The sequence below is a fragment of the Egretta garzetta genome, unplaced genomic scaffold (genome assembly GCF_000687185.1).
Source record: "Egretta garzetta isolate BGI_Z169 unplaced genomic scaffold, ASM68718v1 scaffold524, whole genome shotgun sequence".
In the NCBI taxonomy this organism is placed as follows: Eukaryota; Metazoa; Chordata; class Aves; order Pelecaniformes; family Ardeidae; genus Egretta; species Egretta garzetta.
Window position 1 is genome coordinate 124919 of NW_009259336.1, and position 12579 is coordinate 137497.

At 36.0% G+C, this 12579-nt stretch overlaps 1 protein-coding gene across 1 annotated transcript in view; it reads right to left on the minus strand.

Annotated features, from left to right (window-relative positions):
- DACH1 (dachshund family transcription factor 1) overlaps positions 1-12579 on the minus strand; it is a 334323-nt gene that overhangs the window by 98486 nt on the left and 223258 nt on the right.

Sequence of the window (12579 nt, forward strand, 5' to 3'; positions counted from 1 at the left end):
ACAAAAATGATCCAAGGGCTGGAGCACCTCTCCTATGAGGACAGGCTGAGGGAATTGGGCTTGTTCAGCCTGGAGAAGAGAAGGCTGCAGGGAGACCTGGTTGCAGCCTTTCAGTACCTAAAGGGGGCCTATAGGAAAGACGGGGAAAATCTTTTTAGTAGGGCCAGCAGTGACAGGACAAGGGGTAATGGTTTTAAACTGAAGCAGGGTAGGTTTAGACTAGATATAAGGAAGAAGTTCTTTACAATGAGGGTGGTAAAACACTGGAACAGGTTGCCCAGAGAGGTAGTGGAGGCCCCATCCCTGGAAACATTCAAGACCAGGTTGGACAGGGCTCTGAACAACCTGATCTAGTTAGCGGTGTCCCTGCTCACTGCAGGGGGGTTGGACTAGATGACCTCTAGGGGTCCCTTCCAACCCAAAACATTCTATGATTCTATGATTCTATTTTCTTGGATTTTTGTGACTGGGGGTGGGGGCAGAGGGGGAAGAAGGTAACTACTTTCTAATTAATGTTGGCATTTCTGTTTCACTTTTAAAATGGAAAGACATCACTGTCTTTAAGTTATTTAACACAAAATATTTCTTTTTCTTCACTTCTGAAGATCACTGTTACCAACAGCCATCTCTAGTGGCAAAAATTTTCACCTGTTGTGGAAGAGACAAAAGAGCTAAGCCAGTGTTTGACACAAAAACCTATTGTCACTAAAAGATAGCATGTTATGATAATTTATTCGATATTGGCTTTAGAGTTGTCTCTTTTTTTTTTCTGTAATAGTTCTATGACAAGAAAGTTCTCCTAAGCTATTATACCAAGATTTAGTACTCTGAACTTTACCAACCCCACATAAATTCATAGTCACTCTAGTGATTCTAGTATCTTATATCAAACCAATTTGTGTAGAACGCACACACCTTTTAATTGTACTTTAAACAATATGTCTATCTGCATTGTAGACAAAGTTCCTAGCAAGGGATTTACATCCATACCCATCTCACCTAGTAAAATTTGGGATGGTACACTCCTTCAGTGGTCAGGAAAAGGCATAAGCACGTCTTACTCTCATTCCTAGCTCCATCAATCTTTCTTCATGACCAGTAATTCAGCTGGTCAGAGATAAGGGGAGGTACATAACAGGAGAGACAATAGGTACATACATAGGAGAGACAAAAAGAGTACTTCTTTTTCACCCTGCCTTGACTCAATCAGTAGTAATATTCTTCAGGTCAGGATTGTGGGTACAATGTTGACAAAGATAAACTTTGTTCCCAGGTCTTCTGCTTTCTGGACAAGTTTCTTGACTAGTGGCTATTATATAAACACAAGGTGAGCTAGATGCCTTCTCAGCAGCATGTGTTTCGTCCTCTGCACACCAAATGAAATAGTACTACTGCACTGGAGCTGGCAATGTGGTTTTTTGCCTATGATCCATCATTACGGAGCATTATTGAGTACAGAGAAGTTGGCACTGCTATTTTTTAACTACCTCATGTCGTACAAGAAGGATCTGGATGTAAATCTTTGTCTACTATTTTCTTTAATGCACAACACGAGGCATGTTGTTAAGTGGGTTATTCTGAAAAACTGTTAGGTTCTACCACAAGCGTTTTCTTGGTATAACCCAAGGAACCATGATGCTGTCCCTTCAAGAGCAGGTGAGTGTGTTATCTCATGTCCCTGTTACAATTTTGAGAATAGGTTTCCACGTTTGCACTTTGATAAAAGTGTTGCACTTTGATAAAAGTGTCAGACAAAGGACAGTCCCAAATATCTTTTAAGGATTGCTGGGAAGTCTGATGTTCAGGGACTGGTATTCTGGGATTATCACTATAAATCAAAAAGGTCAGGTTGTCTTAAGCACTGTATCTCTCTACCTTCAGCACAATCCAGCCTCCACTTTGTCCATTACAGCATAAAAACAAGCCACAGAAGATTCTCCTAAAGTACTGGACTTGTAAAACCATATAATTTTCTTGTATACAAAACTCATCTGAGAATGCTCTCATGAATGTCTTTAAATCCTTCTCCAGAGCCTACGAGGTCTCTCCCTCTGTCAGATACAAAATAAAAACAAGCCACAGCAGATTCTTCTAAAGTACTGGACTTGTAAAACCATGTAATTTTCTTGTACACGAAACTCATCTGAAAATGCTCTCATGAATGTCTTTAAATCCTTCTCAACGGAGCCTACGAGGTCTCTCCCTCTGTCAGATACAATTAAAATGCATGTGCAAAGAGAAAAAATAACGCATAATGTGTTGTCAAATTAGTTATTACTCCTGCATGTAAGAAAACAGAAGTGAATTGTTCCTTTGTAATGCATGCTGCTTAAGTAAAGAAAAGCAACAAGTTAATTTTAAATTGAAAACTCTTTAGGCACAGACCTTGAACTAAAATATTAGACAAGGGCCAGAAGTTACCCTCATGCTTAAGGAAAAAATATGCAAAAAATATGTCTGCTTTTCTAAATTCTAAAAATGTTTTTATTCTGATTTAAGATTTTTGTCTCTTTAAAATGAACATTTTTTCAAAAGCTTTGAAACAATCTGTCTAGTATATAGTCAATATAGATTTCTGACAAAAATAAATGTAATGAATACTGGTTTACAGAAAAAGCTGCATTTCTCACTTTTAAATCACCAAGACGTAAATATACAGAGGAATCATTAACAAGCAACAATTATCCTAGAAATCAAATCCTAGAAATCAAATTTGGCCTAAAGGCCAGAATAACTTAAGAATGGTATTCCTAGAAATGGAATTGTAAGTAGTAGCACCTGACATTTGGCATACAAATTTGGCATAGAGCTTACATGCCCTGCAAGATGTAGAAAACATAATTCCACAATTATACTCCGTAACAGGAAAAGATCTACAAATAATTTTTAAATATCTTTCCCTTTAAAAGATTTAGACTGAAATCCAGTTTCCACTGAAGTCACTGAGACTTGACTAAGGCCCAAATTTCATTCCGGTTGCTTTGATATACCAGTCTGAGCACAGCACAAAGATACAAGTTCTAATTCAAAGTAGTGCTGAGGCACGTTAGCTCAAAGGATGTACAAATGCTAAAAATTGGCTAAAAACTTTATTATCTTGTGGTTAATCTATCAAGGGATAAAATATGTTATTTGAATATGAGATATATGACAACAGAGTATTTGTCCTGTTAAGTGATTCACTAAAAAGGGAAATTTAAAAATCAGGACTACCCTTAGTTTCCACAGGGATTTCTGTGCAGTCTTCAGGATTGATACTGTGTTAAAGTATTAGTACAATTTTTCAAACAGATTACTCTGAACATAATGCTTTGAAAAATTTAAAAAAGTAGAACAGATAGCAAATGTCATTTCTTTCATAGCTACAAAATGCAAACTCCAAGTGTTTTAACCTAATGAATAAATGAGTTTGTCCTTTATGTATAAAATATAGTTTGTGTTTGTTGCACAAGTTTTTTAATAATAGATGAATTTTAGGTTTGCTTCAACATATTCAATAAAGTGTGATTAATTTGGTTTTTCAAAAATGCAAACTAGACATTACTATATTACTCTGCAAAATGCACAGCTTGCAACATTATTGTCTCTGTGGGATCTTAAATTGAATTGTAAAATGTGTCTTATTTCCAGTTTGATTTATGTAAGAAATTTCAGTGGATAATGCCCTTTTTGAAGTTTCAGTGTTTTCTGCAAAGAAAAAATACATAACTAAAAATCATGACATAGCTTATTATAAATCACAGCAAAGTTTTATCCTTAGATAATGTTCCACATAAAAATCATATACTGATGCCACATACTATGTTCAATTCAGTGAATTAACTTTTTTTTGAAGTTGCATATTATGACAGATTATATAACGCATTTTTGACATGTTCTGTGATTTTATTGCAATATTCTAAGTAATTACCAAATCTCTTTTTCTCTAAAAAAGCTTTCCTGTGCCCTGAGAATTAATCTATGATACCATTTAACTTGGCTTTTTGAAGTAAATATCACTAGATAAAAAGCCAGCTGGTTCTGAATAATGGGATACTTGAATGAATGTATTAGTGTTTGAAAATGAGAGTACAAATCTTTTAAAAAGATTAATTTCCATAAGAAAGATAGCTCACAGATCTACAAAAGAATAAATTCAAAACATAATAAACTGGCAGAAAGAGAGGTAGATTAAAGTAAAGGCAGCAGCACCTTGTTATTGCAGCTGTTGTATAGCAGTGATTCTGTATCAATTACAACATTTGGTAGGTATGGGCAGCCTCTTCAAAGGTTTCAGTATAAAGCTTGAGCCTGGAATACACAGTACAACCTACGTAATAACTTGAGTGATTAATTTTTTTTTCTTAACAGGACATAACTTTTGTTCCCAACAATCGAGTCTTTGGGAAGAGTTACAAAGACGCTTCTGACTTTAATGTGAAAAGCTAACATCAGTTTTGTTTTTTATTAAAGATTTGGATATGAATTTATCTTTATCATGAAAAGAGCTTGGCTTTATCACAGCAGACAAATGCTGACATCAGCACGTAAACTGACTTTTGTTGTCCTATGGACTTTATTTTCAATATCCTGTTTCAAAATATGTTTCCTTGAATGCATCTAGGATTCTGTTCACACAATTACTTTGGCCAAATATTAATGAAAACAAAGTTTGCTGATGCCACTAAGTACCGTGGGTTTGCATAAAACAAATTCTAAGACTCAAGGAATTAAATCGTATTGGGACAAACTTTGAAGTACATGGGGGTTTTGTTTGTTTCTTTTCTGATTATGGGATTAATCTACATCTACACTGGTATGTGTGGAAGTCAGACTGATCTAAGGCAACCTGTGTGGATGGACCATACCAGTGCAGCTGCAAGAGAGCAGGAAATTTCTGAACAAGTCTAATGGGCATATGAAACACAACTGCAGAAATGTCTAGCTTAGCCAGATTCAGATTGATTTTCAAGTGATCAGAACCAGCTATTCTAGTGTCATCCTAATGACAAATTTTAACCCCTTCCTCCAAAGCTTAGAAGCATTAAACCAACTGAAAATATTTGAATCCTGAAAGATATTCCTATTTCTCTCCTGACTTGTTCTCATTGCTGCTGTTGAAACCTAGAACAATGAATAATAGCCTGAGGGCAGACATGAAAAAGATATTTTAGATAAAAGTTTCAGCGTCAAATTTACCAAAGTTATAACAGTGGTTACTGAAGTCACAGCCTATACATAAACCGTACTATGCATATATATATGCATATTCTAATACATATGTGTAAGAAACTAGATCCAACAGTTTTTGAAAGCATCCTAACAGAAAAGTTACTAGGAACATTGCAATTTAAGTAACATTTGTAACATAAAAGTCACAAAAACATTCAGAACTGGACTAAAGCACCTTGTCCTGAACTTCCATTTTGTTCTAGTTTTTTTTCAGTTCATTCCAGCACATTTTGGTTTACTTTTTCTCTTACACATTTATAGATTTATTAGATATATATTACACATTTTTCAATACATGTATACTTTCCACATCATTAAATCAAAGCATTTCTAATTCCAGTGCTTTCAAGTGAACATATTTCAAAATTTCTTTTGTATTCCATATTTTGCAATTTTGGCATATCACCACAAGTGGAACAAAAGCAGATAGTGAAATGTCAACATTTCACATGGAATGGATATTCAAGTGTTCCTAATATGCAATGTGCTTACAGTGACTATAAATAGAGAGTGATGAAGAGTACAAGTGAACTGCGTATATGAATGCTATTCAAAATAATAGTTGCAGAATGGCAGTGAAAGCAGAATTATAGGATATGGCCACATGATCAAAGGCAATAATTAGTTAATAATTAGAGTTAATAAATAGTTCTTGATAGTTGAGCCAAAGTAAGTGGCCACGTTGTACGACAGAACCTGTTACCCTAAACCCTATGCCAAGAATGCACTGCATGGTCAGCAGAACCTCATAAGGAACAAATTATTAAGCCATGATAACTCACAGATTTTCATTCATATGCCCACCCCTCTTGTCAGGGATCATTAGAGAATGTCACACTGAGTGTGCAAACGCATATGACACTTGCATGCACTAAAAATGTCAACCATCCCATGCTTTCTGTACTGTACAGTTACAGCGCAAGGCACAGAAATGCTTGCTGCCCTGCCAGATAAAGATAATGACAAACTTCAGTGAAAGAAGCACCAAGTCAAAAGACTAGAATTAGATCCATGCAACAGCTGCGATGACTCATCTCGAAGATCATACTTTCCTCCACTATTTTAATTTGCTGTCAAATAAACTGCCAGGCTCCCTTGTACACTTTGAGAACGTTGCAGACCTCCATACAGGAATGAGCTTTCAGTGATTAAGAATATTTTGAACCAAGTAAATGAAACTAAAAACATATTAGGGAAGTATTTCAAGATTAAGGCAAATATCTACTGAAATGCAACTGAAAGGAGTTTAGACATTACAAATAATTCATCTTAGAATTCAGTGACATTTACCATGAAAAGATGTTTCTTTTTAGTCTTTGTTAAAACTGGCTACAAAGTGTTTACAGCAATTTTCTGAAAGCAACTCCAGATTCTTTTTTAATCATACTACTTCAGGAAAGCTGCTTTTAGTTAAAATATAAAAATCGCAGTTACAAGGTTTCTGCAAACATAACTGCCATTCCATTAAGGAAATGGCAGAGCAAACAGTAAATAGTGGCCCCAAGGGAAATGTAAGTATTGATTTTATTACTATGTTGGTTGGATTGTATTTGCAATTGTCAACTCTAATTTTAGGCTGTGCATTAAGTATCCTTATAATAGCTTAAGGAAAAGAGCAAATATTAATTGGAACATATTGATAATGTTTTTATAAGTCTTAGATTTAGTGCTTACCAAGCATATATTTTGAAAAAATACAAACCTACTTCTTGCTGCTAAACGTAGCTAATAAATGAATAGGCAGAAACTATAATTACAAGGATTATAAGATACTTCTGTGCATCAAGGCATCTTCTCGATGCAATTACTTAAAATTAAAACTAAAATGAAGTGCAAAGATATTTATTATTGCATGTGGCTATGTTATGGCAAATAAGGTTGAAGTCACTATTCAAATACAAAATGGTCACTACATAGATTGATTGTGACTTTGATCCTAACAATTGCTTTTTGATAGTCACTCTTAATTCACCATTTAGTCTCTACGTATCTGCTACACACAGGAACTGCAGGATGGGTTATATTTGTGTATACTACTAAAGGCAATTCATTACCTTTTTTTCCTACTCTTTAATTAATTTAAAACAGTACTTACATAAACCCAAACTTATTATACATTATCATTTGTTTCTGATAATATCCACACATACTTAACTAGCAGAAGAGACTCATGACTCATTTTGGTATTGAACTGCAAAAAGAAAATTCTAGCAGACAGACACAATTATCTAACAGAAAATAAAGATTTAACGACTGCTTCTTCAAAGTTTCACAATCTTCTTATACAAAATGAAAAGATGGTAAGTATGTGGCGATGGTAATTTCAAACAATGCAAGACTGATTGGACAATTCACAGGAAAAGGATTTCCTACTCTCATGTACTTTGCATTTCAGTTTACAGTGTGACTTGCACAAAAAGTACACTACAAGTGCCAGCTGATGGTAGCTGATATTTCAGAAAAATCTATTCCTCATTAATTTTTTGTTTAATGTGTTAAATTTCTAAAGGTAGCTAAAAATAATTGTTTATGCCATCTACAGTGTTGTCAACTCTCACAATTCTATCACCAATCCTGATATCATTTATACTTCTTAAAAATCTCTGCTACAAATATGTGAAGATTTCAGCATCTCAGTTTAGATTAAAGAAAAATAAAATCCCCCTGTTCCCTCCAGCGGTGTGCCACAATATCCCAAATTGTGTGCATGTCCCTGTGGCCAGGAAAGCATCCCCAGCTGGAGGACACCTCGCCAGGCATAGCCGTGCTTCCAGCCCTGCCGGGGACCTGGTGCTTCTGGATGCAGCTGGACATTTACCCTGGTCTTAGAACTGTCAAATCCAAACATCCTGTGGTGAAGTTTTACACTGTTGTGAAGTTTTATCCTAAACCTTAAGAAGCAGCAGATTACAAGCACAGTAGTGTCAAAACACTAATTTTCAGGCAAATGACTTGCAACTGTTCTTTACCTACCCCGGACTCTATGCATGTCATACAAATATGCTGACTGTTGAGACAGTTAAGAGGGTTCAAAAGGTTTCTACTATTTCCTGACAAATGACAGAGGAAAGGAAAACCTTGCTGATTATTTTGACACTAAGCTGGGTGGAAGTGTTGATTTGCTTGAGTGTAGGAAGGCTCTACAGAGGGACCTGGTAGTGTGTGTGGGAGACCTTATCGCCCTCTACAACTACGTGAAAGGAGATTGTAGCAAGGTGGGTGTCGGTCTCTTCTCCCAAGTAACAAGAGATAGGACAAGAGAAAATGGCCTCAAGTCACACCAGGGGAGGTTTATATTAGATATTAGGAAAAATTTCTTCACTGATAAGGTTGTCTGGCACTGGAACGGGCTGCCCAGGGAAGCGGTCGAGTCACCATCCCTGGAGGTATTTAAAAGATGGGTAGAGAAGGTGCTTAAGAGACATGGTTTAGTGGTGGACAGGTGGACTTGATGATCTTAAGTCTTTTCCAACCAAATGATTCTGTGTTTCTATTCACTTTTTCCTGCCTGTGCCTACACTACCTGTACAATGAGGGGCATGCACAGGGACAGATTTTTTTAAAGGGATGCAGAAGGGGCATATCTGAGGCTCAGTGGGCAATTCTGTTCTCTCACAGCCAGAGAGAGCCAAGCTCAAAAGATACCACCAGCACTTTGCTCTCTGCCAAAGCACAGCCTCTCACAGAGCTGGTCTGGGATCTGGGCAAGCAAAAGCTCTCCATACACATCCTCTGCATGTTATACAACCTAACAGCCTCCGCAGAAGCCTGCAGATGAATAAATTGAAGTATGTTATGTTTGGCATGTACCAATGCACACAGATGTATAAAAGTTCAAGGACTGCATTTGTTATGCAGGTATTTATACCTTCTTTCCTCCCAGGGGACATCAAGATCTTAATCAGAAGTCTAACTAACACTTAGGTGGTGCGGAGTGGATTGTTCGTGGCTCGCTTGATAAAGTAAAAATTTCACTATTCATACTGGTTACTAAAATTTGGCTATTAATTTTCCTGAGATGTTATTTACATTATGCAGCTATATCTTTGCTACCAAACATTTAAAGTAGACACAAAAAATACACAAATAAAATATTAAAGCTAAATTACAGGATTTATAAGCATGTACATTTCTCTGACACAGTATAGAAAGGGCTTCAGCAATGTGAGTACAGAATGGCTGTAAGAAAAATAAAACACAAACTTAGTAATTCTGTAAATCTCAGTGCAATGAGCCCTGGTTAAACTATTTTATTGCACAGGATTTTACACTTTAAGCAAATGCGATATTCTTAATATAATAATTTTGGAATATACATGTAATAATCAATATGTGTGCTTCCTAGACAGGCACTGGAATATGGCTGAAATGGTTTATTTCAATATTATTTCAATACTGGTTTTTAAAATAATATGGTTGTGTAAATGATGACATTACATGATTATTTGAAATCCTTTGTAAAGAAATTTTGTTTCTGTTATTATTGTGTAACAAGACCACCACATTGCATCATTTAACAGGCCTGAGAAGACAGGCAACAGAAAGAAAGAAAAAAAAAAAAACCAAAACCTCTTTGACTGCAAATCTCTTTGTGTATTAGGCAAGCAAAACCATGTAACTTCATGTTTCCTCTGAAGTGTTTAAGCAATAGTAACTGTATACTGTTCCTCAAAGGAAAATTCACTCTGCCTCTTTCAATTATGCCAGACGTCATTACCAATATTTATACTTGTTAAAAAGTTGAATTATAGTGGGAGAAACTTTTTTATTTCAGAATTGGACAGAATCATTTTAAGGGAGATTATATTTTATTTACTATAACAAGAGGAAAGGTAAGTAAATTCCAGTGTTACTTGAATCTGAGAAAAAAAAATCCAAAACAAATAAAAGGAAAGAAACCTGCATTATATTTTACTGCAGTAGCATAAACTAAGTCAATGACAATGTTAAACATGGAAAATGCTTTCTTTTTTAAATAGTGAGAAGGAAAAGTGTTTACTCTCAGAAAAATCTCTATTGTGGTGATGGGGAATGCATTGCCACTAAAAGCTTCAAATCTTTCCCTTTTAGACCCTGCCATAAGATCAGGGGTGATCTGCTGCTCTGAGTCACATAGAGAAATCTACATTCTACCTCTGCTAATTCACCTTTTTGCCAGTACAAGATAGAGTTGATGAGGTTCCTTGGTTTATCCCAGGGAAACTGGGATATATTCTTGCAAAGAGCTGAAATTAAAGGGAGTTGTTAATTTAAGTGAGGAGGTTAAAGCATTCCAAAATACACATTGCTCGACTCACAGGAATTTGGAATGCCTTACGTAAATAGCTCTAGTTGGTGACCATTTTCTACGGCTAAACAAGCTGCTTAGAAAAATGGTTCATGCTGAGTCCTCGAACCACTAGTAAATTAAACAACATCAAAAAGGGAGGAAAAAAAAGTTTACTACTTGATCAACACAAGATCCTAGAAGGAAGTTTAAAAATAATACGAAATGAAATCTCTGCCGTATGGAGAAAAAAAAAATCTGCTTGTTATCATACGAAACTCTAATCTTATGTCAGCATGTAAACAGAATACTCTGAACAGAGATGCATGTCGATATGCAGGAGTCTGAAGGGTTTGGTACACAAACCTGCTGAAAGAAACTCTGAATTTCTCTTTTGTGAATTGGTTTATCGTATCACAGATGGCAGCCCAGGAGGGGAAATGAGTTCTACAGACTCACCACCCACCGGTAGGGGAAGGGAGGGAGCAGACACTGAGGCCAGTTTTGACCCTACCCCCTAGAATACCAGACAGAATCGCTTCAAGTCACAATTTCCTTCTTATGCTGCTCCCAGGGCAGCATGCAATTATGTACTGCAACTGGCTTAGGGCAGGCTGGGTCCACAATTAGTCCCTTGACCTTGCTGAGACTAACAGTGTGAGTAAGGTGAGCATGACATATCTCTCTCTCAAAATTCTCAATTATTTAATGCAACTAATGTAACAGTAATTTCCTTGCATCTTAAAAAAAAAAAAATTAAAAAAAAATTACTTGCAATCATAAAAAGGCCTTGCCTATAAACTCAACTAAAAGGTCAAAATGATAGTTTTAATTCAAAGTTTCCATAGCTTTCTTGATAAAATGAGTATGAATATAGATTGTCTCTTTATTTCTACTTTCCATTAAAAAGCATAGGATTGTCTTCTACTTTCTGTAATAGGTTTATTAGTTATAGCTCTATTACAACAATACTCAAGGAAGTTCCATTCATATCATAGACAATTATCTGCGTTAAAGCTCATGGCAGAAGCTGTAGATGGAATAAATGCTGACATGGGTATATTAATGCACATGCCACTCACATCGTGTCAGGTACAGCTACCCCTTAGGTTTGAAGATACAAATACTCCTTTCAGCACTTTGGCATATCTCAAGTAATTAGAAGCCATCTGCTGAAATCTTCTACGTTCAGTCTCAAACAGCCATCTTGAAATGGTTGGGGCTTTATGTCATGCTGCAGGGCATACCTTTCCCTCCACGCTCAAGCTGAAAGAGGCCTCAGACAGTGAGTAAGAATGAGATCATGCAGAGAAAAAAACACTGCCAGGAGTTTGACCTAGGCTGTCCAATTAATTGTCAGTGAGTTAAAACAATGCAAATTCATTGAACAAATAAATACAATTCCAAACTTCTAAATTAAAGATGAAACATGGGTCAGTTTGGGACTCAATCATAAATTAAATAATCCATAATAGCCAATTAAAATAGAATATCAGGAACAAGTGAGGCAGGGAGAGATGGCTCAGTTAACCACAGAGCAAGCAGAACGCTTTTCTACTCATCTTGTAGCCAAGATGCAACATTCACCTACCGCATACAACTAATGGGTACAGAAGCTGGTATCCATGGTCACAGAAGATTTTCCAGGGCAACATTAACATACCATTGCAAACCAGAACTCCTTGAAAAGCCACTATTCTAACCTTCCAATTGGAGGAGCCATGTAAATGCAGTGGGAACCTTTCTGTAAGACCTGTCTTCCAGGAGTAGCAGAAAAAAGGTCACTTTATGAGACAGACATAAACATAAGGAATAAAACGTCACAGTAATATATTTTGAATGATTAAACACACTGAAAGGTAAACCGGTTTTGATCATGTGATCAGTTCAGTGATTTTTTCTTTAAGATGTATACAATATGAAACAGTGAGGGAGTTATTTTGATATAATAGGGGCATACAATAAATAATAAATTGTGAAAATCCCCAATCATAAAGTTGAAGAACATTTCTGAGTGAACAATATTAATGGAGATCAAAAAGGCAACTAACCCATGTGTAATACATGAGTAGTGAGAAGTAACCTCCAGAACTTCCATGTAA